The sequence below is a fragment of the Adiantum capillus-veneris genome, chromosome 11 (genome assembly GCF_014529385.1).
Source record: "Adiantum capillus-veneris isolate H3 chromosome 11, ASM1452938v2, whole genome shotgun sequence".
Lineage (NCBI taxonomy): Eukaryota > Viridiplantae > Streptophyta > Polypodiopsida > Polypodiales > Pteridaceae > Adiantum > Adiantum capillus-veneris.
The window spans coordinates 47,305,097-47,317,486 of NC_140941.1; the positions used below are offsets into that span (position 1 = coordinate 47,305,097).

Here is a 12,390-nt window from a genome sequence, read left to right on the forward strand (position 1 = left end):
AAACCCAAAACTCACTTATTGAGTTTTCCCCAAAAACGTGAGCTCTCTCTCTCTCTCTCTCTCTCTCTCTCTCTCTCTCTCTCTCTCTCCCTCATCGTTCTGCTAGCGCTTCCTCTCCTGCTGGCTTTCGCCACCCCTCTCTGCACACATACTGCACTTCCTCGCGTGCTCTTTCACTTACACACACCGCCGCACGCTCAACACCTGGTATCAGAGCCAGATTAGGGTTTCAGAAGCTTTGCGCAGGTGGCTGGACAGCAAGCGAAAGGCTTCTCTCGCATCAAATTTCCGCTTTCATCGCGAAGCCCCTTGCTTCTGGTGTCACCTAGGGTGACTAGGGTTTCCAAAACAGCCTAAAACAGGCTGAAATTAGGTCAAAACAGGTAAAAACCAGAAAATTACAGGTCAAAACAGCAAAACGAAGGTGTTCTAAATCGATTCCCGTGAATGCCCCTTGCTTTTCCCATTCAAAACAGGTCCATTTGATGCAAATTGATGCGCCAAAACAGTAAATTTGCAGAAAATTCAGAATTTGACTGTTTTTATGTACACAAATTGAGGTTTATGTACGCCTTTTGTGGGTTTATGCAAGTACGCATTGGGGATACTTGTTAATTGCTGAGCACATTGTATGCAACATGCGGTATATTGTGATCACTGGAAATTTTCAGATTTTGTGTAGACACTTTCTGCTGCATTTTTATCCGTGCAAATCGTTGTCTGATGCCAAGAGCTTGATGGAAATCAAGCGATTCGACGGTACAGGTTTCGACCTATGGTAGGACAGGATGCAGGGGATTTTGTTCCTCAAGGATTGTGAGGACGCCCTTTTGGTTGTAAAGCCTGAGGATATGCCGGATGAGGATTGGGCCAAGCTCAACAAGAGGGCAGAGGCCTATATCAAAATGGCTGTGACCGATGACATTTTGGTGGACATAAAGGGCTTGGACAGTGCACATGCAATTTGGCATAAGTTGAAGGCCACTTATGAGAATGCCACCCCTGTGAATCAGGTGCATTTGATGCGCAAACTGGTGAACATGATGCTTGACGAAGCCAAGTCAGCTTCTGAGCACTTAAGTGCTTTCACCAGTGTTATGAGTCAGCTACAGGATACTGGGCTTCAACCTTTTGATGACAAGTTGAAAGCCATATTTTTGTTGATGACTTTGCCAGACTCTTGAGAAACGCTTGTGGTTTCTTTGAGTAATAGCCCCAACCTCACATATGATGGAGTGCGAGGCTCCATCTTAAATGAGGAAATTAGACGCAAGTCTAGTGGTGGGGAAGGTGGCAGTTCTGCTTACAATGCGAGAGGCAGAAGTCAGAAGCAAAATACAGGTACCAAGACTCAAAACAGGAGCAAAAGTAAGTCTAGGGATAAGGATGTGACTTGTTACCAGTGTGACAGAAAAGGCCATAAGAAGCCAGATTGCAGGTATTTCAAGAAAGAGCAGAAAAGAAAGAAGGAATCACAGGAGAAGAAGAAGACAGAGGATAAGAAAGGGGAAAAATCAGCAAGTACCTCCTCCAAGGATTCAGAGACTGTCAATGTATCCTCTAGTGTGGTTATCACAGAGTTATCCGACAGTGAGGAGATCTTGGTTGTAGCTTCATGCCCCTCAGATTTTGTTGTAGCAAATGCAGAAGACATGCTTATCTCACGTAGAGATGTCATTGATGCATTGCTAAGTGCAAATGATGGCCTTACACAGTCTTGGATAGTAGACTCGGGTGCCTCATTTCATGTGACTCCATCTGTGGAGTGTTTTGCTTCTTATCATGCAGGCAAGTATGGCAAGGTTTACCTTGGGGATAACCATGCTTGTGACATTGAAGGAATGGGCACTGTGCGCTTGGCATTAAACAATGGCCAAGAGTTTATGCTTAAAGATGTAAGGTATGTACTAGGCATCAAGAAGAGTCTATTGTCTGTTGGCCAGATGGATGCACAAGGTTATACAACCATTTTTGCTGGGGTTCCATGGAAGTTGCTTAAGGGATCAATGCTCATTGTCAAGGGATGCAAGAGTTGTACATTGTACTATTTACATGGCAAAGCTTTGCCTGGCAAGTTTCTTGGAGTGGCCGAAGTTGCTTCTCATTTGGAGTTGTGGCACAAAAGACTTTGCCATATGAGCCAGAAGGGACTTGATGTGCTCTCCTCTTTGAAGAGGGTTGATGTAAAGGGCACCCAAGTTAGATTTTTGTAATGACTGTTTGTATGGTAAACAAAAGAAGTCTTCTTATTATTCTGGTGTCTCGCGCAAAGCTAATGCTCTTGATTTAATTCACTCCGATGTATGTTCAATGCCTGTTAAGTCTTTGGTGGTGCATTATACTTTGTTACATTCATTGATGATTGCACTAGGAAAGGTTGGGCATATTTGTTAAAGAATAAGAGTGAGACATTTAATGCATTTAAGAGGTTTCATGCTTTTGTGAGCACGCAAAAGGGTAGCAAGCTTAAATGTCTGAGATCTGACAATGGGGGGGAGTACATGTCTGCTGAATTTCAGCATTATTGCGAAGAATATGGGATTAAAAGGGAGTTGACAGCCCCTTATAATCCATCTTCTAATGGTGTGGCTGAGAGGTATAACCGTACTTTATGTGAGAGAGTGGGTTGCATGTTGTCCACGGCTAATCTCCCTCATGGGTTTTGGAGAGAGGCTTTGAAAACTGCAGCTCATGTATGCAATCGCTCTCCTAACAGTACGCTGAAAAATGACATTCCAGAGGAGGTTTGGTCTGGCAAACCTGCGTCTTATGATCATTTGAGAGTGTTTGGCTGCGAGGCTTTTGTCCATGTTTGTAATGACTTGAGGACAAAGCTAGATGTCAAGTCCATCCAAGGACTCTTCCTAGGTTATGGGGAAGAGGGTGAAATGGGCTACAGGATATGGTTGCCTCAGTTTAAGAGGGTAGTACGCAGCCGAGATGTAATGTTCAATGAGGCTAAATTGCTGAAAAATGCTACATCTTTTGAAATTGACAAGAAATCGGTCAAATTTCAGCCTCTCTTGCCACCTATTGATGTTGAAAAAGAGCCTCAGGATGCATTACCATAAGCTGAAATTGATAATCAGCCGGTTAACCTTGAGCCAGAAATGAGGATGGACAGCCACCTGTCATGGCTGAAATTGATTTTTAGCAGCATGAGCATGCTGAAAATGAGTTGCCTCTTGATTTAGAACCTGTGCCTGAGAATGTAGATTATTGGGTACGCAGGTCTACTCGTGTCAGAAGGTTGATACAGTGCTTTGACCCCTCTTTGCATCATGTTATGTTGACATATGAGGGTGAGTCTCTTACATATAAAGAGACAAAATCATGTGAGTTAAGCAGTAAGTGGGAGTTTGCGATGCAAGAGGAAATCAAATCATTGCATGCAAACAATACTTGGGATCTTGTGCCATTGCCTAAAGGAAGAAAGGCTCTTCCTAACAAATGGGTTTACAAGGTCAAATGTGTTGATGGAAAGCCCAAGTATAAAGCAAGGTTAGTTGCCAAAGGGTATGCACAGAAAGAGGGGATTGACTTTCAAGAGATCTTTTCTCTTGTTGTAAAGCTTACGACATTGCGTGTCCTTTTTGCTCTCGCTGTAGTGCTTGACTTACAATTGAATCAAATGGATGTAAAAACAGCTTTTCTTCATGGTGACATTGATGAAGATATCTACATGAAGCAACCTGAGGGTTTTGTAGTTCCTGATAGAAAGGAACTTGTATGCAAACTAAGAAGGGCACTGTATGGTTTGAGACAGTCATCACGTCAGTGGTACAAAAAGTTTGATACTTTTATGCTGTCTCAAGGCTTTAAACGCAGCCATTCAGACCATTGTTTGTATACAAAGAAGGATAATGATGGAAGTCCTATAATATAATCCTTGTGCTATATGTAGATGATATGTTGATTGCTGGGAAGCATAAGTCTACCATTGATGCTCTTAAACGTCAGCTAAATTCAGCTTTTGCAATGAAGGATTTAGGTGATGCTGAGCACATCTTGGGCATGAGAATCAAGAGAGATAGAAAGCTGAAATTGCTCTTCTTATCTCAAGAAAAGTACATTGCTAAAGTACTTGACAGGTTGAACATGGCTGAAGCTAAGTCACTTGGAGTACCTTTACCTCCACACAACACTTAGCAAAGCCGATTTCCCAAAGGATGACGTGGTAGTGAATGCTATGAAGGGAATCCCTTATGCATCAGCTTGTGGTTCTCTTATGTATGCTATGGTTGCCACTCGTCCTGACATTGCCCATGCGGTGGGAGTTGTTAGTAGATACATGTCCAATCTCGGCAAAGCACATTGGGAAGCTGTGAAATGCATTCTGAGATACTTGTCAGGTACACAATCTAGGTGTACATGCTATGGCAAAAGTGACGTGAAGTTGCAGGGCTATTGTGATGCAGATATGGCAGGTGGCTTGGATACCAGGAAGTCCACTAATGGCTATGTGTTTGCTATTGTTGGTGGTGCTGTCTCTTGGTGTTCACGACTGCAGAAAATTGTGGCATTGAGTACTACTGAGGCTGAATATATTTTAGCCACCGAGGCTTCTAAAGAGGCCATATGGTTGGGCAGACTTGTCACAGAGCTTGGTATGCCTGCTAGTACTCCTGTCTTGGGATGTGATAGCCAAAGTGCTGTCTATTTGGCCAAGAATGCCATGTTTCATGCACGGACAAAGCACATTGATGTGCGATACCACTTCATACAACAGGTATTGGAGGATGGTCTAGTCACCTTGACTAAGATTCACACACAGGATAACCCTGCAGATGTTCTCACCAAGAGTCTTGCTAAGGCTCAACATGAGCATTGCATACAGTTGGTGGGAGTTGGTTAACTTAAAGGCGTCATTTATGCCTTTAAGTGGGAGGTTGGTGGGTTAAAGGCCTAAATAACCCCTTTTTGTACATTTTTATACTTTGTCCAGGTTCACAATATGAACCTGGACACATTTTTTAAAGGTCACTTATAATAAAAGTGGGAAAACCCAAAAATCACTTATTGAGTTTTCCCCAAAAACGTGAGCTCTCTCTCTCTCTCTCTCTCCCTCATCATTCTGCTAGCGCTTCCTCTCCTGTTGGCTTTCGCCACCCTTCTCTGCACACACATTGTACTTCCTCGCGTGCTCTTTCACTTGCACACACCGCCGCGCGCTCAACACTAATGCAAGATGGACTGGTAGTAGCTTATGAAAGGGCGAGAGAGGACTATACAAGTCTATGAGAAAGAGCTCTTGGCCGTGATTCATGCGCTTTCTAGTTGATTTTGTTGTCCAAACAGACCATCAGACCTTGTGATACTTCTTGACACAATCAAAGTTATCCGAAAAGCATATGCGATGGGCAAACATTCTTTCTATGTTCCACTTCCAGATTATGCATATGGAAGGCAAGAAGAATGTTGTGGCTGATGCGTTATCAAGGAATCAGTTGTGTCAATTCCCAGCACAAAAATGAGGTAGTTGATAGGGCATATGCACCACAAAAGATAGATAGAATTAGCACAATATCAACTCGTCGTAACTCGGACGAAAACTTCACAATGTGAAGTCTGCATATCCGCAATACGACTAAAAAATATACCTAGATGAATCCAGGATATGCCCAGATTCACCCTTGAAGGAAAGTGCAAGGTATAGACTCATGGTAGTCACCCACAAGACTATATAACCATCAGCTTCATCATGCATAGTATCGACTAAATACCCCGACATCCCCACTAACATCGTCAGTGCCCTTGATCTCCGGAGTCTTGACAGAAACTCAGTACGCTGAACTTTGTGTTGATGTATGCTCATGTGTGTGCACATGTGGTGTGTGTTGTGTTGGGGAGCATACGTTAGTACCTAGTTCTACACCCACTATTGGGCACTGACGACGTTAGTGGGGATGTCGTGGTATTTAGTCGATACTATGCATGATGAAGCTGATGGTTATATTGTCTTGTGGGTGACTACCATGGGTCTATACCTTGCACTTTCCTTCAAGGGTGAATCTGGGCTTATCCTGGATTCATCTAGCTATATGTATATCTTTATCCTCATGAGCTGGATTACATGAAGGAACAATATGCTACTGATGAAGATTTTGCAAGCATCTTTGAACAGTTACAAGAGGGGCAATGTCACAAGACGGGCACCACGTGCCAAGAGAAAGGAACAGATTGAACATAGCACTTCAATAACAACTGAACTGAGAGAGAGAGAGAGAGAGAGAGAGAGAGAGAGAGAGAGAGACATGCCGGGTCAGACATGCCGATACCTGGGCTTCCAGGTTGGATTTGATGTTTCCTCACAGCAACAGTTTGCACCCGTACTACGGTCTATTCGCAGAAAGCTATGCCATTGGTCTTCACGTCATCTGTCGTTGGCTGGCCGTGCATTGGTCGCCAACCAAGTCATTCTGGCTACAGTATGGTATACGGCTTCTTGTTGGATGTTACATTCTGGTGTGATAGCTCAGCTCCGTCGACTAGTAAGGAACTTTTTATGGGGTGGCACAGATGGGACTATTGATACTCGTGCTAGAGTTCGTTGGTCCACGATCATTCGTCCTAGGTCAGAGGGAGGCCTTGGCATCATTGATCCAAGGTTACAGAGCCGCGCACTTCTTACCAAGCTTATTGTTCGGGGTCTTTTTCCTGGCCAAGAACCTTGGAAGATGCTTCTTCAGGCTGCTCTTTGCACAGTGACTCCCCGACTCGGCACTAGAGACGGTCATACTTGGCATTCAGGGTATCGTTTTCTCTTTACGGATGCTCCCTTGTCCACTTCCACCCTCTCACCCTTTCTCCGCTCGCTCCTTCAGATTTGGGTTTCCATTAGACGGACTATCGTACGCTCACCTCCCTCATGTCGTGAGGAGATTGAGCGCCAGCCTCTCATTTGGAATGCTACAGTTCTTGATTCTTCGATTAATCCACCTCGTCAGCTTGGAGAGAGGACTCACATTGATTGGGCTGCTTGGGACTCTGGCCCTGCAGCCTCTATGCGGTTGTTTTATGAGACATGTATGCTGGATGCAGATTTTGTGGCAGAACATTATGACATTGGTCGCGGGGTGCCAGACAGACTGCTTGAGATCGATTCTGCCGTTCCTTCACAATGGGATGCAGTCATGCGCGGCACGCTTTAGATGCCTCCTCATTGTGGCTGGGAAGGCCTCTTTGACCGCAGCACTCTCTTATTAGTTCGTTTGGACACCATGCTATTCACAGTTGATACTGACAACTCTCCGGGGATTCACGCTCGATTGATATACGCTGCCACTTCTCCACTACTTATCTCCTCCGGCGCCCGATGGGAGGCCATACGAGTAGTTGGCTCACGCGGGAAGCGTCGTTGTGTTGACCCCCGTTTTGCTTCCGCTGATGCTGCACTTTGGAGGCTTTGGGTGTGGGAGGGCCGTGCCCTATCGCAGCTTTACTGGGACCCAGGAGGGTGGCATTGGCCTCACTCAGATCCCACAGGTGCACCTGTATCCTTCTTTGAGTACACTGTCCGGATTGGAAGATTAGCATTGATGAGACAGCAACCTCAGCAACCCACTCGAATGCGTTTCTGGTTACATTCAGGCCTCTCTCATGCCTATCTGCAGCAGTTTTGGTTCGCGATCTGGGATTTACATGTTGCTCATCGTATTTCCTTTTTCATGTGGATGATTGCTCATGCGGGACTACCAATTGGGACTTGGATAGCTACTATGGGTCATGATCCGTTATGTACTCGCTGCCCTTTGCGCCAACTTGAGTCACCCGCTCATTGTCTTTGGTCATGCTCAGCTTCCCATGTAGTGTGCCTTGCAGTTTGCTCTCTACTCAGCAGATCAGGTGTTCAACATGGATTTCTGACTTGGGGATCTGTCTCATGGTTGATGTCGATGCCCGGCCCGCATCTTTTCTACGAGGGCTCAGCCACATATCCAGCCTTCATGCTTACCTCCACTGGTTATCGACGAGGGACTTTGGCTATGCTACCACAGATTGCTTGGAAGGGAGATACGCAGACACGTGATGTAGTTTTCTTAGTCATCACTAGTATTACACTATGGAATATTTGGAGAGCTCGTTGTCTTCACATTCTCAGTGCGGCTCCACAGCTGCTTCAGGATATCTTCACTGCCATTTGGCTAGACACTATTCACACCCTGATTTGGAAGTGGGATTCCTCCTACGGTAGATCTAGAGCAGCCGAGGCTCGTCGATTTGCCTTCCTTCGGCGTTGGGCACGATCCCCACTCTTCTTCACACTGACAGGTGGTCAGATTACTTGGCATTATGCCCCTCCTCAGTGGTTTCTCCTTCACTCCTCACACCGACCACCATGACATTGTTCTAGTCGAGTAGTCACTATAGTGGCTCTCCTCCTTTCATTCAGCTTGTACACCCCACGTGATAGGCTATTTTGGCATCCGTTGGGATTATTTTGTACTAAGTAATATACAGCCCTGACTTTTTCAAAAAAAAAGAGAGAGAGAGAGAGAGAGAGAGAGAGAGAGAGAGAGAGAGAGAGAGAGAGAGAGAGAGAGAGAGAGAGAGAGAGAGAGAGAGAGAGAGAGAACCTGCTCCCTGCCGTAGCGTGACCTGCTCCCTGTCGTCGCGTGAACCTGCAGCCTGTTCCCCTGCGCGCGAACCTGCAGCCTGCCCTGCTGCACGCCCTACTCCCTGCCGTCGCGCCTTGCTCTACGCACGTTCTGCTGCCTGCACGCGTTGCCTTCATACCCTTGCTGCCTGCACACCTTTGCTGCTTGCGCGTGCTCAGCAGCCAGCCAAACCCTAATTCCCTGCAACCCTAACAGTTTCAGAAACCCTAATTCCACGAAACCCTAAAAATCCGAAAACCCTAACTGTCCCAAACCCTAACCGCGTCTTCTTTCAATCGCATGCAAGCGAAAGCGAGAAGAGAGAGAGAGAGAGAAAGTGTCCAGCATTCAATTCGGGTCGTGCTTTTCCCGTTTGTCAGTTTCGACCATTCTTCATGGCGGCTTTGCCGGTCTCTTGTGCTACACACGGCGCTCCATCACCACTTGCCTATCGCGTGGACTGTACTGGCGACCTGTTGACACGCATTGACTCCAAAGTACAACACTTGGCACAGCATGCCTTGGTTGGCCGGATGATTGGACAGTCTCCACCTCGATCTTCTATCCGCGATTGGTGTCAGACTGCATTGGGCACTACTCAGGGACGGATCTCAGAGCTTACATTCCTTGGCAGAGGCATATTCATGGTACGTCTTTCCGATCCCGCCACTGCATCAGCTCTTCTGGCTCGCTCTCCGATACTCTCTGATCGCAGGATGATATACCTGACTCGGTGGTATCCCGAGTTTACTACTGAGGAGTTTGACAGTTGACACCTTATTCCTAGATTCCCTCTGACCCTCTCCTTCCCGGATATGCCTCTTCATTTTATTGATGAGCATCTCCTTCAGATGATTGCTGCTCACTTTGGCACAGTAGTTCCGGGATCCTGCATCTTCTCCTCTGGTCCACCTCGCATTCAGGTTTTGGTGTTTGGGGATACTTCATTACCAGATTGAGTTACTGTGGCTGTGCGCGATCGAGACTACTCTTGCCGAATGGTAGTCACTGGCCGTCCAGGACAGTGCTTACGCTGTCACGAGATGGGACACTTGGCGCGAGAATGCCCCACACTGCCATGCCATCGGCTACAACAGTAGCCGGCTCGTGGCTCTCATGCTCAGCCACGTGGTCAGCGCCAACAAGCGGCTCCTCCTACTACTACTCGAGCACCTCCTCAGCCTACAGGTACTCCTAGGGCTTCGACCCTCCATGTCCCTCCCTCTGCTTCGGCTCCTACTGAGGCAGCATGGCAGACAGTGGGTCGTAACCATTCCTTCCGTCCTCGTCCGCAACCTCCAATGCATGCAGCTCCTAGTGTTACCTCTCCTGCTCCCTCTCAAGTTTCCACCACCCCTTACCACCTGCTTCTCCTCACCATTCTTCTTCTTCAGCACAGGATCACTTACCTTTGCTACCAGCTCCTCCTCCACCTGCTGTTCCTCCTCTCGCTCCTCCCCCTCTTCCAGAGGCTCCTATTCCCATGCAGATGGATCATTCACCACTACTACCTCTCCCTCCTCCTCCTCCTCCTCCTCCTATCCTAGCTCTCCCCCCTCCACCTTCTCCCCCCCCCCCCCCCCCCTCCCTCAGCAGCTCATACTTACGTCCCACGCAGTTTTCTCAGCTCTTGCCCTCTATCCTGGGGCACTCATCGGGCTGAGATGTGCGGTGACTCCGACGGACCATTGCGGGTACAGCTCTACCTTATGCATCACAAGCCAGGTTGTGTTCCTTCTTTGATTGGCAGTCGCTCTCAGCCTACGCATTCCTTTTTCCTTCCATTCCACGCTGCTCAGGAATGGTCCGAGGATCAGGTTCTCCATTTTGTGCACGCCCAGACTATGGCTCACCTACATTTATGGTTGTCTACTTCTACCCCCGATGTTCTGTCTCCTCACTATCCTTCATGTATTGGTGCTATGGAGTGGAGTGATGTTTATGCTTGCTATTCATTGCCTATGGTCATTCATGTATCCTCAGATGTGGTGCTTCCTCTGTCTATGCGCATTTGGGGTGTCAAGGCTATAGCATCGGTAATGCAATGTAAACAAGCTGAGGTTCGCAGTTGGTGCAATGAAACACCATATTTTAGAGAGGGCTTGCGGGTTGCTTTCCTACCGCCTGAAGCTCACCCCTTGGATGGTCCAGCTGCCTCCAAGAAGATGCGCAGTTAGTCAGATATTATACCTACTCTTTCATGCAGTCTATGGATTTACATGTACTTTCTTGGAATGCTAATGGTTTACAGACTTCTCGGGTAAAAGGGTCCCGTAAGCTTTTACTTCGCAGAGATTTACACACTCATGTAGTGGGCACTGTGGACATACTACTAGTAGAGGAGCATAAGATTGCCGCTCCTTTTGGCAATCTCATGCCATCGGGCGCCCGCACTTTTTGGGAGCCTGCTGTGGGCATTCATGGTCAGAGTTGTGGTGTATGCATCTCAGTGGGGTCACGTTACTTGGCCTCAGTTCAGCAGCATGGCACACTAGTCGCTGGCAGAGCAGTTTATGTTTCTATTCGGATTCGGGACTCTTATCATTGGTTTTATGTCAGTCTATGCACCCACTACCCCTCGGGAGAGGGCTACTTTTTGGTCCTCCCTGGCTGCTGCTCTACCTGCTGTAGACTCTTGGGTTGTTGGAGGTGATTTCAACAACGTTGAGAGTGATTCTGATTGGCGAGCCACCACACCTCCCGTTCTATCATCCATTTCTCCCGATGAGCAGCCAGCTTGGGATCGATTTCTCCTAGCGATTCAAGGTGTGGACGCTTGGCACATACCCTCTTTTGGTCATCACCCTGCTACTCTTCATTACTCTTGGGGGTTTCAGCGACAGCAGGGGAGATTATTAGAGCGACTTGACTGTTTTTACATTGGCACTTGGGCAACAACTCTAGGCGGATTTACTACTATATGGAGAGGAACCAGACTCTCAGATCATTTTCCCACATCATTATTCCTCTCCTTCACTAGATCCTCTGCTCAGAGACGAGGCTGCCGCATCCCTGACAGTGTTCTCACCACTCAATTATTACAGCAACAGATTCATGACTTGTGGTCCTCGGATGCTTCTTATAGTGGACCCCCTGGAGAGTTTCTTGCTCACTGCATTTCTCAGTCTAGTACTTACTGCCGTGATCAGACTTCTATCATTCATCGTCAGTTGAGAGTCCGTGAGTCTGATCTTCACATCCCTCTGGGTTCCACTCAACGCTTGCTTGAGGAGTGGCCTCAGGATGCTTATCTCGCTGCTAGACAGACGGAGCTCACAGAAGAGATTCGTCGCGTACAGGAGGCTAGGTCTGAGTTCACGCATCATGCTTCAATGTCTCAGTGGATAGCTAAAGTTGATCGAATGAATAAAGACTTCTTCGCGGCACATAAAGAACGCCCTCCTGGCACCACTTTGCGGACTTTGCGTGATGCTCAAGGGACACTACATATGCATCCTAATGTTATTCTTGATATGTCTGCATATTATTTTGAGACAGTGTTCACTGCTGATGTATGCACTCCTGAGGTTTTACTTGCCCGTGAGCAAATCTGGCAGCACACTAGACATCGTTGTACAGACACTATGGCAGAGATCCTGTTGGCGCCTTTCACACTTACAGAGCTCCATGCTGCTATAGACAGTCTTGATCCATCCTCGTGTCCAGGCGAGGATGGTCTCACTAGAGCCTTCTTTTTGACATATTGGGATGTATTGCATACACCATTGCTTCGCGGTTGTCAGGACATCTTCGACTCAGGATATATGCATCCGGCGCTTTGTTCAGGTCTCAT

The 12,390-nt window shown here is 47.1% G+C and overlaps 1 protein-coding gene across 1 annotated transcript in view; it reads left to right on the top strand.

The window, feature by feature from the left end:
• Nucleotides 1-12,390, top strand: part of LOC147447197 (U-box domain-containing protein 44-like) — a 66,345-nt gene that overhangs the window by 37,106 nt on the left and 16,849 nt on the right. The gene's annotated exons all lie outside the window — the stretch shown is intronic.